The following is an 18,699-nucleotide window of genomic DNA, read 5'->3' as shown; positions in this document are numbered from 1 at the left end:
AACTCTGGTTTCAACTAAAGTCAGAAACGCTATACTTCAGTAAAGCATACTTTAATTAAAATTTAAAGAATTATTGAACTCTCCCAATAACTGATGGATTAAAGTTGGCAAAAGTCAGAAAGTATTCGGCATGGAAAAGCTCCCTTTAATGGTCAGATGTAATGAGGCATTTTTTTAAGTGTTTTAGAATAACCCCTGGGAATACCGTCGCTAGAAATACCAACTGGAGTATTTAATGAGTAAGCAAATGCCACATTCCTGGGTACCTACAAAAAAAATCTCACTTTCAGAGATGCACAAATTATGCATCTTATTAATGTACAGAAATAGATCTACAAATGGGCAATCAGAAAAAAACTGAAAATCCTCAAAAAGCTAAGTTCTTAGGAGAAATGAGTATATTGGGGGCAATAGTAAATAACTCCTTAAAAGAAGTAAATCTAGTCCTCAAAGCAAAAGGGCGAGTCTGAGAGCAAGAGCCCCAGAGAAAGACGCCCGAAGGAAGCCGTAGATATAGGAAGTGACTGTGGGTTTAGATGAATGGAAAATGAACTTACCGGTTCACAGCTATGTCCTTCCCAGTTTGGGAGGTTAAGGGCAGGAAGAACATGAGAAACTCTTTTGAGAAGCTGCATAAGCTGACATTGAGGATCAAGGATTTCAAAAGCTTTGAATATAAAGAGGTGAGAGGTTTTTTTTTTTTTTTTTTTTTTTTTTTTACTATTATTCTGGTCTGTTGGTTGAGCTCTGAGGTTAGCATCTTACAACACTTTAAAGTAAAACTAAAACAAACACCTTGTTTTTAAAATTAGCCATATCCAGAGCCCAGAAAAATATTTAAAATAGTAACGTGTCCTTTTGGACACCTCATAAAAATTTGGGGAAGAGATATATGGAAATAGCTTTTAAACACTTGGCAAATAGAATAGGTTTCAGTTACATCAGATTATAGTTTTTAGCCTGACAGTTTGTGTCTGGATATACAACGGATTAATTTCATTAAGTTTGTTGGAAGAGTTATTGAAACAATAGGTTTCAATTATTTTGTTCTCACTGAAATCTGGTTCACCAAATGGACCACTGAAATGAGAAAAATTGTTTCAGTTTATTTTAATGTGATTTCCTGAGTTGAGGGCATTTTCTACATATATATGTAGAAAGTCAAGTAGTTGCTTATGAATACAGCATTACTTTTCAACTATTCTATTAAAATAACATTATCTTAGATTTCAATAACATGTAATGTACATGTATTACACACATGAAAAGTCAGTTCACATGGTCACTCACACTAAGGTGAGTGAATATATCATTGTTCTCTGCATGTGATGCCCAGGGTATCACATGAAAATGTACAAATTGTCATAAATGGAATTTCCCATCACTGTCTTCTTAGCATAAAATGATGTGGTGATTATAGTGGTAAACATAATAAAATTGTCAGAGATCTAATTTGACATATCACTAACCATTTAAGGTACAAAATAGCTGTTGATAAGATATTTGGAAATGGATATAGCATGAACATAATATAGTAATTACAAATACTGCTACAAATTACAATTTTTAGAATTTAAGATATTTCATTAACACGAAACAGGCTTCAAATGCCTACTGAACTGATAAATCCCATCACCAACTGATTGGTTTCAATATGATGTGTTCATTGCTTCTATTTGGACCCATTAATAACTCACAGAGCTAAGAAGTATGGGCTTTCCTTGCATCTTTATTGTACTCAAACTCTTTATTCCCTGGAAGATAGTCAAGGTAAAACAATATTTAATACCAATTTAAATTTTGCTGTATAACATTTTCAGTGTATATGAGAAGGTAATTTCTTTATGGACTCTGAGTTAAAATAAAATTTTCAGATTTCTAAGTTTATTATTGTTATTTCAAAAATTACGATTAAAATTATGCCATAGAAATCAAACTTAAGAATCATAATGTTCTAATATAAAAAGAAGGAAAACAAGGGAACAGGTGATTGAGCTGACCATAGAATATCATACAAGCGGAAAGGAAAAGCTCGTGGCAGTGTACAGATAGAACTTGATAAAGCAGTTGCAGTTCTGTGTGTCATCTTCTTAAATAGATATGAGATTGGAATTCACTTGTTAGTGATATTCATTTCTAGAAATATCACAGAACACCAAAGTTAGAAGATTAATTTGGTTGTGATCCCAAGTTCATTGAATAGTATTTTATCTTACTGTGTGTATAAGTAATATGATAATGGTGATGGTCAAAATAGAAACCTTACTTGATGCCATGCATGGTACTAATAAGATATGAGCATTATTTTATGTAATTCTAACAATCTTATGATGCAGTTATAACTATTATGTTTTTATTTATTAATTTAAGTGACATTTATTAAGTAAATTTGGTCTGCAATTTTGTAGATGGTATAGCTATTGTAAATTAAACCAATAAGCTCCTTGGAGTTGTAGAGTTTATTCAGGTTTAAAAGTGAGCAAAAACACACAAAAATAGTAAACAAGGAAATGGAGAAAATAGTGTTTTGGAAAGATTGGGTAAGTTAACAGACGTAATAGGCAGACATTTTTCTAAAGCAGTGATATTTAAACTGATTTCTGAACTTTTGAATCAGTCATCTGCACAAAATGCTTGTGGGGATAATTTCAGGCAAATGGAACAGACTGCAGTTACCATGTTGTGAAAAATAAGTGTATATTTTTGACAAATCAAAGATACAGGGGATAATAAGAGAAATCTAATGTCTGGATTACCAGAAGAAAAATACAGAATGTAGAATTATTTATAGTTAATGAATAGATAAAGGTTCAGAATGTTTCTATACTAATGAAATAAATGAAAACAATAAAAATATAAGAAATCCACAAAACTCTAAGCAGCATGAAGTATGTAAATCTACCACTGTTATTTCTGCAGAAAGCAAAGGCAAATAGGAGATATTTTAAAGCCAGAAACAAAAAGATAAAAAATTCTAATGCTGAAAATGCTGTATACTGAATGGAGTCTTCCATGTAATAAAAAAAATACTACCTATATACTACCTATAATAATACCCTTTTGTAATTAAGGTAAAATGTATACATTTGAAAGCCAAAAGAGAGAGGGAAGAGAACAGAGAGAGAGGATAAGAAGGAGAAGGAGGGAGAAAAAATTAGTAACCAGCATAATTATGCTGAAGGAAATACTAGAATGTACTGTTAAGGCAGGTGAAAAGTTAAAGATAAATATTCTATGTTTAAATAAATTTTGACTATATAAAACCAAAAGAGCAATATTATTTAAAATTTATAACATAGACCTAATTAAGGCACAGCAAAGTAATAGGATATTCTTGTGGAGGAGGAAAAGGAGACTAAAAGGGCAGTTCATTGTTTACAGAAGAATAAAAAGTAGTCAGCAATGTAAGACTCTTATAAGTCTGAGATACTTTAATGTGTTGAAGTTCCTCATGGAACCATTACTATTAAACGGTAATAAAATACTGTGTATAACATCGAAACAAATAGAATAGAAGCAGAAAAAACAAAAAAAGATACAGAATAAGGACATCAAAGAGAGAAAAAATATATCATTAGAGAAACAAATAGAAAGCACTTATATTTATATACAATTATGTTATATACATATATGCATAAATATACATGTATATATACGCACACATATATATAATTACGTTAATTGGCCAATGAAAAATACTTTCAAAATGGAAAAAAAAACTAAGTTATTTAGAAGAGGAACACTTAATCGTAATCACAGGAAATTTGCAAATAAAAACAATGTAAAAGAATATTCTAATCAAACATTAACCTATATTAATGCCAGATGAACTAATTTTAAGAATAAAATACATTGCTAGAGATGAATGAAATGTTTAATATTGATAATAAAATCAATTCCTAAATGGTTGTAAGAAATATATAAGAAGTTAATAATACTATTTTAAAATGCAGACTCACCAATTTACAGAAAACCAAGGGGAAATAGACAAATCTACAATTTCAGCAAAACGTTTCTTAATAGCTAATAAAATAATAAAATAGTAACAAATTTCAAAATGTCAATGTATGGTTTTTGTTCATAAGTTAATTGATAAATCAGTAATAAAAGATAACTAGATTGTCCTTACAAACTTGGAAATCAAAGACTAAACAGTCCATTACCTATAAATTCACAATAGAATTAGAAAATATCTTTAACTGAATTATACCAAAGTAATACAGGTAATGACTTGAAGAATGCACAAAAGCAGTATAAAGACAAAAATACATAGCAGTAATGACCAGTAATATGTACGTAGCATAAATGAGAAAATTAATCTATCCCATCTATCTCAGTAAGTTAGGGTTAAAAAAATTGACCTGTAGAATGCAGAAAGAAGGAAATGACAACGATTGAAAGCGAAGTAAAGAAACAGGAAAAAACAAAGCACACAATGGAGAGAATGAATAAAACAAAAAAAAAATAGTTATTTGGAATGGTTTTAAAGTGTATAAAAATCTGGTGTGGTTAAATATAACCACATTTTTACCTCCCATTTTTTTCCTTCAGAAAGAGCACATCTAAGGTTTTTCTTTCATGGGATTAAATTAGTGACAAGATTCTCTTTCTCCCTCCCTCTGTCTCTTTCTATCTCTCCAATACCTATGTTTTCTAACCGTGTCTTTTTCTATCTCATCAATACCTATGTTTTCTAAATGGAACTGGCACTGTTTTGTGCCTGAAACCTTCTCATTTTAAAAATGCACTGGTGATGTATCCTATCTGAGCCACTAATACCTGGAAGCCAGATAGGAGAATGAAAAAAGAGTTATTAATTGATTGGTGGACAGTGAGTAGGGAGGAAGGAGATAGATGGGAATGTTAATTCTAGTTAATAAACATGAATTCTGGAAACAATGACAAATAGAGAATGCTTTGGCCTGGCTTTGTTTCATGCAAGGGTTAGGCCTGGTTTTTCCTTTGGATGTACCTTACGCTTGCTGAGCAACTGCGGTTCATAATTATTTCTCCTCCTTACAGAGAAAGGTTTAAATTAGATTTTTCATGAAGTGATTTCTAGGCCTAAAGCTCCATGAAATAAGCTAAATTCATTTTTAAGTGTGTACAGCATGTGCATGTTGAGTGTCCTCAAATTACTAGTTATATTACTATGGTCAATTATACTTGGCAATTGTGCTTAATTGAAGGTGAAAGCACATTAGGTTTTTAATTTAAAAGCCATAGGTAAAACCACTCTAAAAATCCTATTTGGATCTCAGACCTGGTGATGCTTTTCTCTATAGACTGGGATTTTACGGTACATTAACCTGTTCATTCACATAATTAGAACAATAACCAAATGAGCTGTTGTGTTAGGTAATACATGATAGCAATTCCATTCATCTCTACTAAGATTTAGATTATGAACATGAAACCACCTTTGAAGAAATGTAGAGAAAAATATATGCATAAAACATATGTGGTGGCTCATGCATGTAATCCCAGAACATCAAGAGGCCAGAATGGGAAGATTGCTTGAGGCCAAAAGTTCGAGATCAGCCTGAGCAATATAGTGAGATACTGTCCTTATCAAAAATAAATAAATAAATAAATAATAAAATTAGCTGGGCATGGTGGCACGCCTGTTATCCTAGCTACCCAAGAAGCTGAGGTGAGAGGCTTGCTTAAGCCCAGGAGTTCCAGGTTACAGTGAGCTATTATGTCACTGCACTGTAGCTTGGATGACAGAGCGCGACCCTATCTACAAAAATAAAAATAAAAAAATGCATAGGAAATATTTTTTCCTCTTGAGTACTTTCAGTAAGATTATGGTTGTACAAATCATCAAAACATCAAAGACAGGAACTGTTAGTTTCTGTAGACTCCCCTTTCCTTATTTCCTGCAATACTCCATACTTCTACAATTTGCCACATCCTGTTTCTAAAACAGTTCTCACATCTGTCTCCTTCTCTCCAACACTGCTGGCTCACTATGGGTCAGTTTCTATCTCCAGTGTCAGGTCCGTCACATTCATCTCTCACACTCTTGATAAAATCATCTTCACCGGGTCATACCCTAGTTCAAAGGACCTCTAGTGACCTTCCGATTTTAGGCTAACTACACATGCTTAGTGCCATCTCCAAGCATTGATCCCTTTGATTTCTGTCCTCAGATATATTTCTTACAAGCATTGCGTTTCTTTTTCTTTTTTTTAACTTTTGTTTTAAGTTTAGGGGTACATGTGAATGTTTGTTACATAGGTAAACACTTGTCACAGGGGTTTGCTGTACATATTATTGCATCACCTAGGTAGTAAGCCCAGTACCCAATAGGTATCGTTTCTGTTCCTCTCCCTCCTCCCACCCACCACCGTCAAATACACCCCAGTTTCTGTTGTTTCCTTCTTTGTGTTCTTAAGTTCTTATCATTTAGCTCCAACTTATAAGTGAGAACATGTGGTATTTGGTTTTCTCTTCCTGAATTAGTTTGCTAAGGATAACAGCCTCCAGCTCCATCCATGATCCCTCAAAAGACACGATCTCATCTTTTTTTATGGCTGTATGGTTTTCCAATCATAATAGGTGTTAATATTGCTCAGGTTGTGACCATTATCAACCCTAGTTCTGCGTATCAAGGAGAATACATGGAAAGGCAAAGATCTTGCACTAGTATATTTAATTTTATACCTGACGAGATTGTAGGATCCAGGGGAAACTCATATTAATATTTGATACGGGCCAGGCGTAGTGGCTCATGCCTGTAATTCCAGCACTTTTAGAGCCCGAGGCGGGCAGATCACATAAGGTCAGGAGTTCAAGACCAGCCTGGCCAACATGGTGAAACCCCATCTCTACTAAAAATACAAAAATTAGCCAAGCAGGGTTGTGCACGCCTGTAATCCCAGCTACTAGGGAGGCTGAGGCAGGAGAATCGCATGAACCCGGGAGGTGGGGGTTACAGTGAGCTGAGCTTGCACCATTGTACTCCAGCCTGGGAGAGAGACCAACACTCCATCTCAAAAAACCAACCAACAAACAAAAATACTTGATATCGTTTGGCTGTGTCCCCACCCAAATCTCATCTTGTATTTTAGCTTCCATAATTCCCACAGGTTGTGGGAGGGACCTGGTGGGAAATAATTGAATGATGGGGGCAGTTTCCATGAAACTGTTCTCATGATAGTAAGTAAGTCTCACGAGATCTCATGGTTCTATAAGGAGTTTCCCCATTCATTTGGTTCTCATTCTGTCTTGGCTGCCACCATGTAAGATGCGCCTTTCGCCTTCTGCCATGATTGTGAGGCCTCCTCAGCCACATGGAAGTGTGAGCCCATTAAACCTCTTTATCTTTATAAATTACCCAGTCTCAGGAATGCCTGTATCAGTGGCATGAAAATGGACTAATACAATACTTAATATCAATACTGAAAAAAACAGTGATTCCTGCTTCTGGTTAACTGTCTCATATATATTTCTATCATCTGAAAATAAGTCAAAATTACTGTAAGTCAAAACTTTCTTTGCATACTCTTTTCATCAAATGCATTCACTGAGCTCCTTAGGAGGGATGAAGTGCCTCCCAACATCTCAGAAGCAGAATAATGAAACATGTTGCTTGTACGATTTTCTCTACATCCACCCCACACACAAACACAAGAGAACAAAAATATCTCAGTGGTTTAACACTATGTGGTTTATTTCTCATTCATGGCACACTTCAATGAAGATTGTGTATTTCACATGAGTGGCAATCCCTGAAGTAATAACCTGATTTTACAGTCTCCTTACGTCTTTGATGCCACTGTTTCCAGCATGTGACCCCCATGGTCACCACAGACAGAAAAGAAAGAATATAAAATATCTTTGGAGCCCAGTGGAAACTTCAGACTGAACCTGGGTATTCTATTAGGTTGGTGCAAAAGTAATTGTGATTTTTGCTATTACTTTCCATTGCAAAAACTGTAATTACTTTTCCACCAATCTGATATTATAAAGGCTTGGTATTCATATTCTATGCAAATTTACAATATAAAATCTAAGAAAAAATCCTCTATCAGTTTGCAAGTTTCCTCTTTCTCTTATAACAGGTTGCCACAAATGTAGTAATTTTAAAGAATGTAGATTTATTATCTCTCAGTTCTGTAGGCCAAACATGCAAGTTGGCTCAGCTGCTTTCTTTGGTCTCGGTTTCACAAGGGCAAAACCAAGCTGTTGGCTGACTTAGCTCTTTGTCAGGAGACTCTTGGAAGAACTGGCTCCTATGCTCATTCAAGTTGTTGCTCAAATCCAGTGCCCAGTGGTTGTAAAACTGCAGTCTCCGTTTCCTTAATGGCCAGTGGTCAGTCTTAGCCTACAGAGACCTCCCACCTCCTCATACTTCAAAACTGTCTCACCTTCCTTTCTTCCTCTTGTCTTCTGACTTCATCTTCTGACACATCTCTCAGCCCCTAACCAAAGAAAAATTATCTGTCTTTTATGGCTTCTGTGATTATGTTGAACATGTCTGAATAATTCAGAATAATGTCATTATTTTAAGGGGAGCTGATTAATCACTTTAGTTACATCTGCAAAGTCCCCTGACAGCAGTACTGAGATTTGTGTTTGGATTAATTACCCGAAAATGGGAATCTTCAGAACTCTGCTTACCACAATCAGTAACACTAACTTGAACTACAACCGTACAATTTATTTATTTATAGTCACCCTAATCTTTCATAACAAAAACATACAAATATTCTATGGTTAGGCACAATGGCTCATGCCTGTAACTCCAGCACTTTGGGAGGCTGACACTGGAGGATTGCTTGAGCCTAGAAGTTTGTGATCAGCCTGGACAACAATACAAGACTCCACCCCTTAAAAAAAATTAAAAAATACATACAGATGTTTTAAAACAAATACAGAAACTTAAAGTCATTAATGTAAATATGTAGATTTAAGAAATAAATTTAAACTTTAAAGTGATAGTCCTTGTTGAGATACATATTATTATGAAACTTGTGGACGAGTAAATAATCATAATATATGAGCAATTAGCAGGAGGCAGAATAAATCCTCTGTAGTAATATATAACAGAATTGGGGATATAATGGAAAGTCCCCTTTAATACTTACACTTTAAAGTATCAGCATCTAAAAGATAAATAGACAGACAAAGATAAGACAGAAAGGAAGATACCAGTAAAAATATCCAAGAATGGATCATTTAGAATCCAAGCAGAAAGGATGTTACAGTAAATAGCACATTGGAAAAAAAAAAAAAAAAGTTCAATTAACTGTTGTATTGTTACTACCCTTTTCCCTTGGGTAAGGGTAGTATTATTAAGGTATTTATTTACATACCCTATGATCATATTTTAAGAACCAAGTTTAAAGTCCATAATAGACAGGACTTTATTTAAAAGACTCACTTTTGGAATTGGTTGAATTCCTTCATATGTAATGTTGAAAGGTAACAGAAGAAAATGATCCAAATAATTGAAATAAAACAATTTGTATGCATCCACTAGAAAAAAAGCAAAACAAAGCAACAACAACAACAACAAACTGTTTAAAGTTTCAATCAGCTATAATTATGTTTTACATTCATCAAATTAATGGGATAGTTGTTCAACCTATATATTTAAAAGTCTACATTTGCAGATAATGAATGAATTATTGACTTTTTGGATATATGTAATTAATTCTATGAGTAGTAAATGCTGGGATTGAGCGAGGTGTCCGAGAGGCTTATTAGGGGTTAATACCTGTGAAAGATAAAATGAGGACAAATTGGAGTTGGAGAAAGAAATTTTTCGACCGCAATGCGTATATGATACATGTAAGGAAAGGAAGAAGAGAAGAAAAGGCAAGGAGAGACTCAGACCACAGTGCAGAGGTACAACACGGAGTTCCAGAGCAAAGACTGCCTATTAGAGGAGTCCCATGTTGTAAAGTAATGGGCAGACCCAATACCAGCTCAATCATTGGGTGAGGCTTCCTTGAAGGAGTGTGGCCTCAGTTAGAAAGATGTGTCTCATCCAGAAGTCTGTAAGAACTGAAGACTGCCAGCTAGCTACACTCCTTACATGCTCTTTTGTGAATTAGTATGTCCGTTTGTGAACAGTTATCTGAACTGTACAAATTACTCTCACCATCCATAATTTGCACATCATAAAACTTCTTTTTCATATATAGGTGAGGTCCAAGATTCCTGTGGTCCTTTTTCTCCGAGGCTGGTAGGAAACAAACGTGAGATAGAGGTTAGTGGAATTAACTACAGCTCTTATCAATGAAGATAACTTCAAGATTGATACTGATCATTTTCCTACAAAACCACACCTGCTACTCATAGTATTTGACTTGTGGTGTGGTAAAAATTCTCATTCCAGAGACGTCAGAGCCCTGTTAACTATGCATTTCTTAGAAAGGTTACTGCACATATCCATTCACATTCACAATTATGACACACAGAGAGAGAGAGAGCGTAAAAAGAGTAATGTAACAGGATCATTTGAGTCCAAAAGACATTCCTGCCTGGGTCCATAATGTTAATAGCAACTCTATTTCTTACTGCCTGTCATGGTTAATTATAGTGCCAAGATGGTGATTCTTTAGTTTTGGTCCTCTGATCTCTGGCCAGGGAGAGTCCAAACAGAATACATATTTTATATTTGCCCACATATTTACTGCTTTTGATTCTCTCTTTAACTTTTAAGCTCAGGGGCACATGTGCAGAATGTGCAGGTTTATTACATGGGTAAACATGAGTCATGGGGGTTTGTTGTACAGATTATTTCATCACCCTGGTATTAAGCCTAGTGTCCATTAGTTGTTTTTCCTCATCCTCTCCCTTCTCCCATCCTTTGCCCTCCCATAGTTCCTAGTATGCATTGTTCCCCTCTATATGCCCATGTGTTCTCATCATTCACTTCCCAGTTATAAATGAGAACATGTGGTATTTGATTTTTTGTTCCTGTCTTAGTTTGCTAAGGATAGTGTCCTCCAGCTCCATCCACGTCCCTGCAAAGGAGATGATTTAATGCTTTTGTAATGGCTCCACAGTATTCAATGGTGTCTATGTACCACATTCTCTTTGTTCAGTCTATCATTGATGGGCATTTAGGTTGATTCCATGTCTTTGCTCTTGTGAATATTGCTGCAGTGAGTAAACATGTGCATGTGTCTTTATAATAGAACAATTCATAATCCTTTGAGTATATACACAGTAATGGGATTACTGGGTTGAATGGTACGTCTGTCTCTAGGTTTTAGAGGAACTGCCATATTGTCATCCACAATGGCTGAACTAATTTACACTCCCACCAACAGTGTAAAAGCATTTCTTTTTCTCCACAATCTCGCTAGTATCTGTTATTTTTTGACTTTTTAATAACAGCCATTCTGACTGGTGTGAGATGTTATCTCATTGTGGTTTTGATTTGCATTTCTCTAATGATCAGTGATGCTGAGCTTTTGTATATGTGATTGTTGGCCACATGTACGTCTTCTTTTGAGAAGTATCTGTTTATGCCCTTTGCCCAATTTTAACGGGGTTGTTTGTTTTCATAAATTTGTTTAAGCTCCTTATAGATGCTGAATATTAGACCTTTGTCAGATGCATATTATACAAAATTTTTCTCCCATTCTGTAGTTTGTCTCTTTACTCTGTTAATAGTTTATTTTGCTGTGCAGAAGCTCCTTAGTTTAATGAGATCCCATTGTCAATTTTTGCTTTTGTTGCAGTTACTTTTGGATTCTCATCATTTTTTTCCCATAGATTTAAATTTGAACCTGATAACAATTTGCTTCTCCTTGATTGTCTTAATGTAAGATTGTATTGTAATATAGGTCTGCTGCTGATGAATTATTCTAGCTTTTAAATGTCTGTAATTCACCTTTAGTTTTGAAAACTATGCTTAGTATAGAATTGTAGGGTGACAGTTTGAATTTTTGTTGTGAGGCTAGAAATATGTGTTCTAGCTTCTTTTAAAGAGATGGCAAGCTTGCAGATGTTTTCAAGCCACCAGGGTAGATTGCAATACAGTAGAAAGTGTGTGTGTGTGTGTGTGTGTGGAAGAGATTCACAAAAGTTTAGCTTAAGTAAAATCATAAGAAAGTAATGGAACTTACCTTTGTCATTAAAGTGATCAATAGTTCACTGAGCACGAGAGAGATTAAGGCCTGATTTAATTTTTTTTCTAATTTTGAAAATGAGAAGCCTCTCCAGGCGTGGTGGCTCACACCTGTAACCCCCACACTTTGGGAGGCCGAGGCGGGTGGATCATCCGAGGTCGGGAGTTCAAGACCAGCCTGACCTACGTGGAGAAATCCCATCTCTATTAAAAATACAAAATTAGCTGGGTGTGGTGGCAGGTGCCTGTAGTCCCAGCTACTCGAGAGGCTGAGTCAGGAGAATCACTAGAACCCAGGAGGCAAAGGTTGTGATGAACTGAGATCGCACCAGTGCACACCAGCCAGAAAAAAAAAAAAAAAACAAAAAAAAAAAAAAAAAAAAAAAAAAGAGAGAGAGAGAGAGAGAGAGAAAAGAATGAAAATGAGAGGCCTCAACTTAATATAGTATAAGCGTATATTTACATCAGAGGGGAGTACTCCGATAACCCAAGTGTGAGTGAGTGCTCCTTCTATTTTGTGTTCTAGATGATTCACTGACTTTAGTTTTGGATCCTGATTTATAAATCAATTTAAGATGTAAATCTCTCGCTGGATGCCAAATGTGCCTATTTCTGATGTTATCTTTTAAGAAAAGATGTGAATAGTATAACTCAGGAGCAGACAATTTGCAGAAGTAATCAGCCCCTTCATAATCACCACAGGATGTCATCAACTCTCCAATTTAAAGTCAACTCTGAAGAGGGGAGGAGAAGAAAAATCTCCCTAGAGTATCTGAGTTTACCTAAAGATACTGTTAGTTTGTTTTATGTTGCTGTAACTGAATACCTGAGGCTGGGTAATTTACAAAGAATAGAAATATATTTCTTACAGTTGTGGAGACTGGAAAACCCCACGTCGAAGGGCCACATCTGATGATGGCCTTCTTGCAGTGGAGACTCCCTGCAGAGTCTTGAGGCAGGGCAGGATATCACATGGCGAGAGGGTTCAGGACAGAAAAACTGGCTTTTATAACAGATCCACTGTTGTACTAACTAACCCACTCCCCTCATAACTTATACTCTTTTAATCCATCAATATATAAATGGACTAATCCATTCCTGAGGGTAGAGCACTCATAACCTGACCACCTCCCAAAGGTGCCACCTCCTGCACTGGGGAACAAGTTTCCGAAACATAAGCTTTTGGTAGATATTAAGTTGGTGCAAAAGTAGTTGTGGTTTCTGTCATCACTTTCAACGACAAAAACACAATTACTTTTGTACCAACATAATGCATTCAAACTATATCAGATGCTTAAGATTACATTTTCTTTTTCCAGGTGGAAATGAAGCTCAAAATAATCACTAGATTTATAGAAAAAAAAATTTCTAATCTTAGCATACATGAGATTTTCTACCAAAAATCTTGTTTTAGAAATATTATCATACATATTTTTTATTTAGAGAATAAATATTTGAAAAGGAATGATGTTTCTTACAAGTAAAAATGGACATTCTAGAACAGTTATGAGCTGTTTTAACAGCGTTTGTAAAAAATAGTGTTTTATATTTCTGAACCAGGACTTATAATGCCAGACAAGAAGATTTCTAACAAAGGGTATCTGAATTTCACGTGAATTTTGTGAAGGGTGCGTTGTGAAAGAAAGGGATCCTGACAAGACCAGGAAGACTTCAAATGAAGATTTGACTAGAGAGGAAATAAAAACTAAAATGAGGAAGGACATTGGGTGTAAAGAAAGAAAAAGAATGAAAAGATTTTTGCATTTAGATAATCTTCAAGGATCTTCCTATAAGAGAGCTAATCATTTCATCTGACTTTCATAAAGCCACTTGGCTTTTGTTTTAATACATAAAGAATGTTTCAATAAATTGTATAGATCAGTGTTTAGCATGTGTTTTTAATTTTTATCCTACCAAGATATCTTTTAAGAATTTTTCCCCTGAGTTAACTCTGCTAATGAGATTTAATGCCACAAATGTACTGTGTGTTCATTTTATCTACTTTGTATTTTTATAATAAAAATTTTCAGATTTTTTTTTACCACCTCCAAAAATCTACTGAGGTCATATTGTCCTCCATTGAGAATGAATACTAGTAATCAATAATTTTATTTTTATGGTTATTACTTTGTGCATTTTTTACTTTTAGTGTATTTTGAAGATAATCATTTTGAGAAAATAATTAAATATAGATCAAGTCATGTTAGTTTTGTTAAAGATTACAAAAATATGCTCTAATGATTGCAGCTCAGCTGAAAATTAAGAAAGTGCTTTTATTTGCAGGGCTACTTGGAACTTAATGATGGATGAAATGCACACAAAGTAAAGTATTATTATAAAGTAATAAAATGTTCTTAGATTTAAGACTCCCTCAAGGATAAATTTCACCTCTGGCCTTACTGAGAACTCATTTTGCTAAAAATGACCACAGGTGGTCTCTGATCCTAGTATCCCTATTCACTCAATTAACCACCTGTGAAATCTTGTTCATGTCACTTAACCTTAGGGTGACTGTAAAGATTTTTATCTAAGTATGAACACTCTTGAAAATGCAAGTGGGTCATTTCTACTATTTTTGGTAATATTAGTTTATTGTGGGACTGAGCACTTAAGTAAGTTTGTGCACCACCATCAGAAAACTAAATCACACGAATTATTCTCTCATAGGCTCTCTAGTCTATTAATTGTAATTTGTGTCCACATATAATCTAATCCAAAACAGAGAACCAACTGGCCAAAGGGCACCCAAGTTGACCCAGCTTAACAAGTATTGTTTTCATTTTAAATGAATAAAATAACTTCTGATTTTATATCAGTTTCTACAATGCTTGATTGCTAAATGTTCATTTCCAAGTAGTGTCTGATTCAATTCATGTTGTTGTTGTTTGTTTTTGAGATGGATTTTCGCTCTTGTTGCCCAAACTGGAGTGCAATGGCACGATCTCGGCTCACCACAACCTCTGCCTCCCTGGTTCAAGCGATTCTCCTGCCTCAGCCTCTCGAGTCACTGAGATTACAGGCATGCGCCACCATACCTGGCTAATTTTGTATTTTTAGTAGAGACAGGATTTCTCCATGTTGGTTAGGCTGGTCTTGACCTGAGATGATCCACCGGCTTTGGCCCCCTAAAGTGTTGGGATTATAGGTGTGAGCCACTGTGCCTGGCCTCCTGTGTGTTTTTAAATTATGTGATTGGGGAACAGAATTTGAACCATGTTTAACTTACCAAATCAATTCTCCAGTCTCAAGATTAATGGTGTCCTTCTATGAAACTTCCATTGAAAACATTTGAAGTTTGCCTGGCAATTCTTTCTAAGTGTTACGCCTTTCTGTTCTGTTATTCTGTTATTAATGACATAAGCCTAAGTATGGTATCAGTGTGTAGCTCATTACTATGAATCAAGGCTAACATCCTAAACATTAGGAATGGATTATCTTTTCAACATCCCTATTTCTCTAGAGTCCTGCAAAAATTGTGGGAGAAGTGAATGTATCAATCACAGATAAAAATTTAAGGTGAAGTAAAACATTTGCATTTAAATAAAAACCCTAGTAAAGAAATTGAATGACCGTATTTGTAAACCTCAGAAATTATTTCTAAAATCATTAGAATCACACTCTTTGAATCTTATAGTTAATCAAGTCTTCATGACATAACCAAGAAGTTGAGAAATACACTTTAAAATATCACTAGGAAAGACTGCTGGCTTCCCCACTGGGCTTTCTGTGCTGTTCAGAAATAAGTAAACTAAATCTTATTTGAACACACCTAGAGAAAATAAGACTCTATTTGAAAGTAGGAATATGGTACACAAAACAAAACAAATAGTTCAAAACCCGAGTTTCAGGATGTACACACGTGAAGCTGACTTTCAAAGACCTCTTGGATTCAGAGGCCCTCTTTCTGTCTTATTTATCACATTGTTTAATTCTTACTCATTATGTACGTACTGTCCTAGAAAGTGAAGAAAATGACAGCTTCCAATATCTATAAATGATGATTATTACGATTGCAGAGAAATGGAAGGACATCATTATTTCCAGTAAAAAAAATTCTATGGAAGATTTTTATTAGCCTAAATTACTTGAATCTCTACTACAAGACAAGTAAATGAACTGTGGCTAAAGAACAGGGATTGCAAAAGCATTGCCAAGCCAATGTAAAGAGCTCGATATGCTGATTGGTGCAAATTAAATTCAGTGCCTATACCTGGAGCAAAAGATGTTAATGGTCAAAAGTCTGTACAAACTTAGTTGCTACCATTCACGTGATTTTGGAATAAGGCGAAATGCTCATCCAAGAAAATAGAGATCCTGAGCAAAGAACAACATAATTGTCCATTTTACCTTTTTTTTTTTTTTTTTTTTTGAGGTGGATTCTTGCTTTGTCACCCAGGCTAGAGTGAGGCGGCACAATCTCGGCTCACTGCAACCTCCCCTTCCCAGGTTCAACTGATTCTCCTGCCTCAGTTTCTCCAGTAGGTGGAATTACAGGTGCCCATCATTTCACCTGGCTAACTTTTGTATTTTCAGTAGAGATGGGGTTTCACCATCTTGGGCAGGCTGGTGTGAAACTCCTAATCTCATGATTCACCCACCTCGGCCTCCTAAAGTGCTGGGATTACTGGTGTGAGCCACTGCACCAGGCCAATTTTACCTCTTAACAGTTAAAATTATACCAGGACCAGATATATATTATTTACATTAAGCAGAATTTGTTTATATTTATAATTTAATTGATTTTAATTATCTCTGGAGTTATGCAAGTCAAGTTTTTATAATATTCAAAATATTCCAAAAATAGATGTCTAAACATTTGATTCAGTTAACATTATACTCTAGCAAGTTCTTTCAAATATATATTTATATGTTATTCTGATTTGCAACATATGTATGATAATATGATATAAATAATTGAACAAGAAAGTAAAGAATGAAATGGACTAATTAAATTTTACATAACACATGACATTATTGTTCTATTACTTTTTAGCTAACATTTTATCTTTAGTAAAGATGTAAAATGTCATTTCCAAGATCTTATTAAGTGAACACACCTCTCACATCAGAAGGAATTTTTTTGCCTTTCATTTGTGGTGCTTATTGTTTATTTTAAATTCTAGTCTAGCAACTGTTAGGAAATTCCTCTCATTTTCTTCGTAAATTCAAAATATGATGCTTGGGAACTCATAGTTCAGAAGTGGTTTAGGTCAGTTATCGAAGTTTACATTCTTCCAGTGATAATATTTAAGTATTATCTACTAGATACATAGCTAATACTTAGGCAATACCGGATACTTAGATAATATTAGATACCTACCTAATAGTTAGATATTATCTACTAGGTAAAATACAAAGGAAAATTTCAACACTCAATACAATTTTATCTATTTTTAACACAATAACACTGTGAACTGTGTCTGGTATTTGAGGTAAAGAGTGGTGTATATTTTAACTGATTAACCGATAACCATATTTAATAAAACCATTTATAGTTGTTGAAACTTTGCTGCATCTTAGTAATCACCTTTTTTCATTATTATTAATTTTTTTATATCCAAGTCATTATCCAGCCAATTGAGCTTTAATATAAGAAAATCTCCTTGTTTTGTTTTCTGGGAGCATGATCCCCTCTCCATTTTTGACCAGCTTTCCCACATTCCAGATACTGTGCTCACAGATATATTTTAAAACCTGAGGATGTAATGTAACTTGGCTACAGAAAACAATATACTAAGAGAGTTAAATAATCTCTATTACATTATTCCCTGAATAGATTTTTGACTTATTTTTTTGCAGTGAAACTTGTTATAGATTAAATTGTGTCATCCCAAAAGATCTTGAACTGTGTATTCCCTGTACCTGTGCATACAACCTTTTATGGAAACAGGATCTTTGCAGCTAATCAAGATAACCAACCCAATGTCACTGGTGTCCTTCTGAAACAGACAAACTTGGACACAGAGACAGACACAAAAGGGGGAAGAATATGAAGACACACAGAAAAAAACAATAACAAGCCAAGTAATGCCAGAAGCTACCAGAATGTGGAAAAGGCCTGGACCAGATTCTCCCTCACCATTCTCAGAAGGTACTAATCCTACCTACACCTTAATTGCAGACTTCCAGCCTTCAGAACAATAAAACAATGCATTTTTCTATTGTTTAAGTTACCCAGTATGTGCTACTTAGTTATGACAGTCCCAGGAATCTAATACAATCCTCCTTCGAGATTCCAGATTTTTGTCACCTCTATATAGATTTAATGTAATTGAATGTGTTTATCACAGTGTATATTTCTTCAGATATGACACCATCTTGTAAAATATAAATAACTTATACAACATAAATGACATCGTGCTAAGCATTTTGTTCTCTATTTTGCCCATTTTATTATTTTTCATTGAATTTTTTATTGCTCATGGCTATTTCAGAATGAGTAGACATTTTGGAAATTATCTTTTTCTTATTAAAACATTGTAATATATGCAGAAATCCTTATTAAAATTTGGAGGTTACTAGCCATTTTCCTTTAGAGTTCAGCGAATTTAGTTAGTTCTTTACCTTCATATTATCTTCCATTTAATTAAAAGATTTTATACTAT

General features: G+C 34.7%; 1 long non-coding RNA gene across 1 annotated transcript in view; it reads left to right on the top strand.

Moving 5' to 3' along the window:
• Positions 1-518: 518 nt before the first annotated feature.
• LOC111524132 overlaps positions 519-18,699 on the top strand; it is a 147,348-nt gene continuing 129,167 nt past the window's right edge. The window contains exon 1 of the long non-coding RNA XR_002725701.1: positions 519-683. This is a non-coding gene — a long non-coding RNA (uncharacterized LOC111524132). The remainder of the gene's footprint in view (positions 684-18,699) is intronic.

The sequence above is a fragment of the Piliocolobus tephrosceles genome, chromosome 19 (genome assembly GCF_002776525.5).
Source record: "Piliocolobus tephrosceles isolate RC106 chromosome 19, ASM277652v3, whole genome shotgun sequence".
Taxonomy (NCBI): Eukaryota; Metazoa; Chordata; class Mammalia; order Primates; family Cercopithecidae; genus Piliocolobus; species Piliocolobus tephrosceles.
This window is presented reverse-complemented; position numbering and strand designations above follow the sequence as displayed.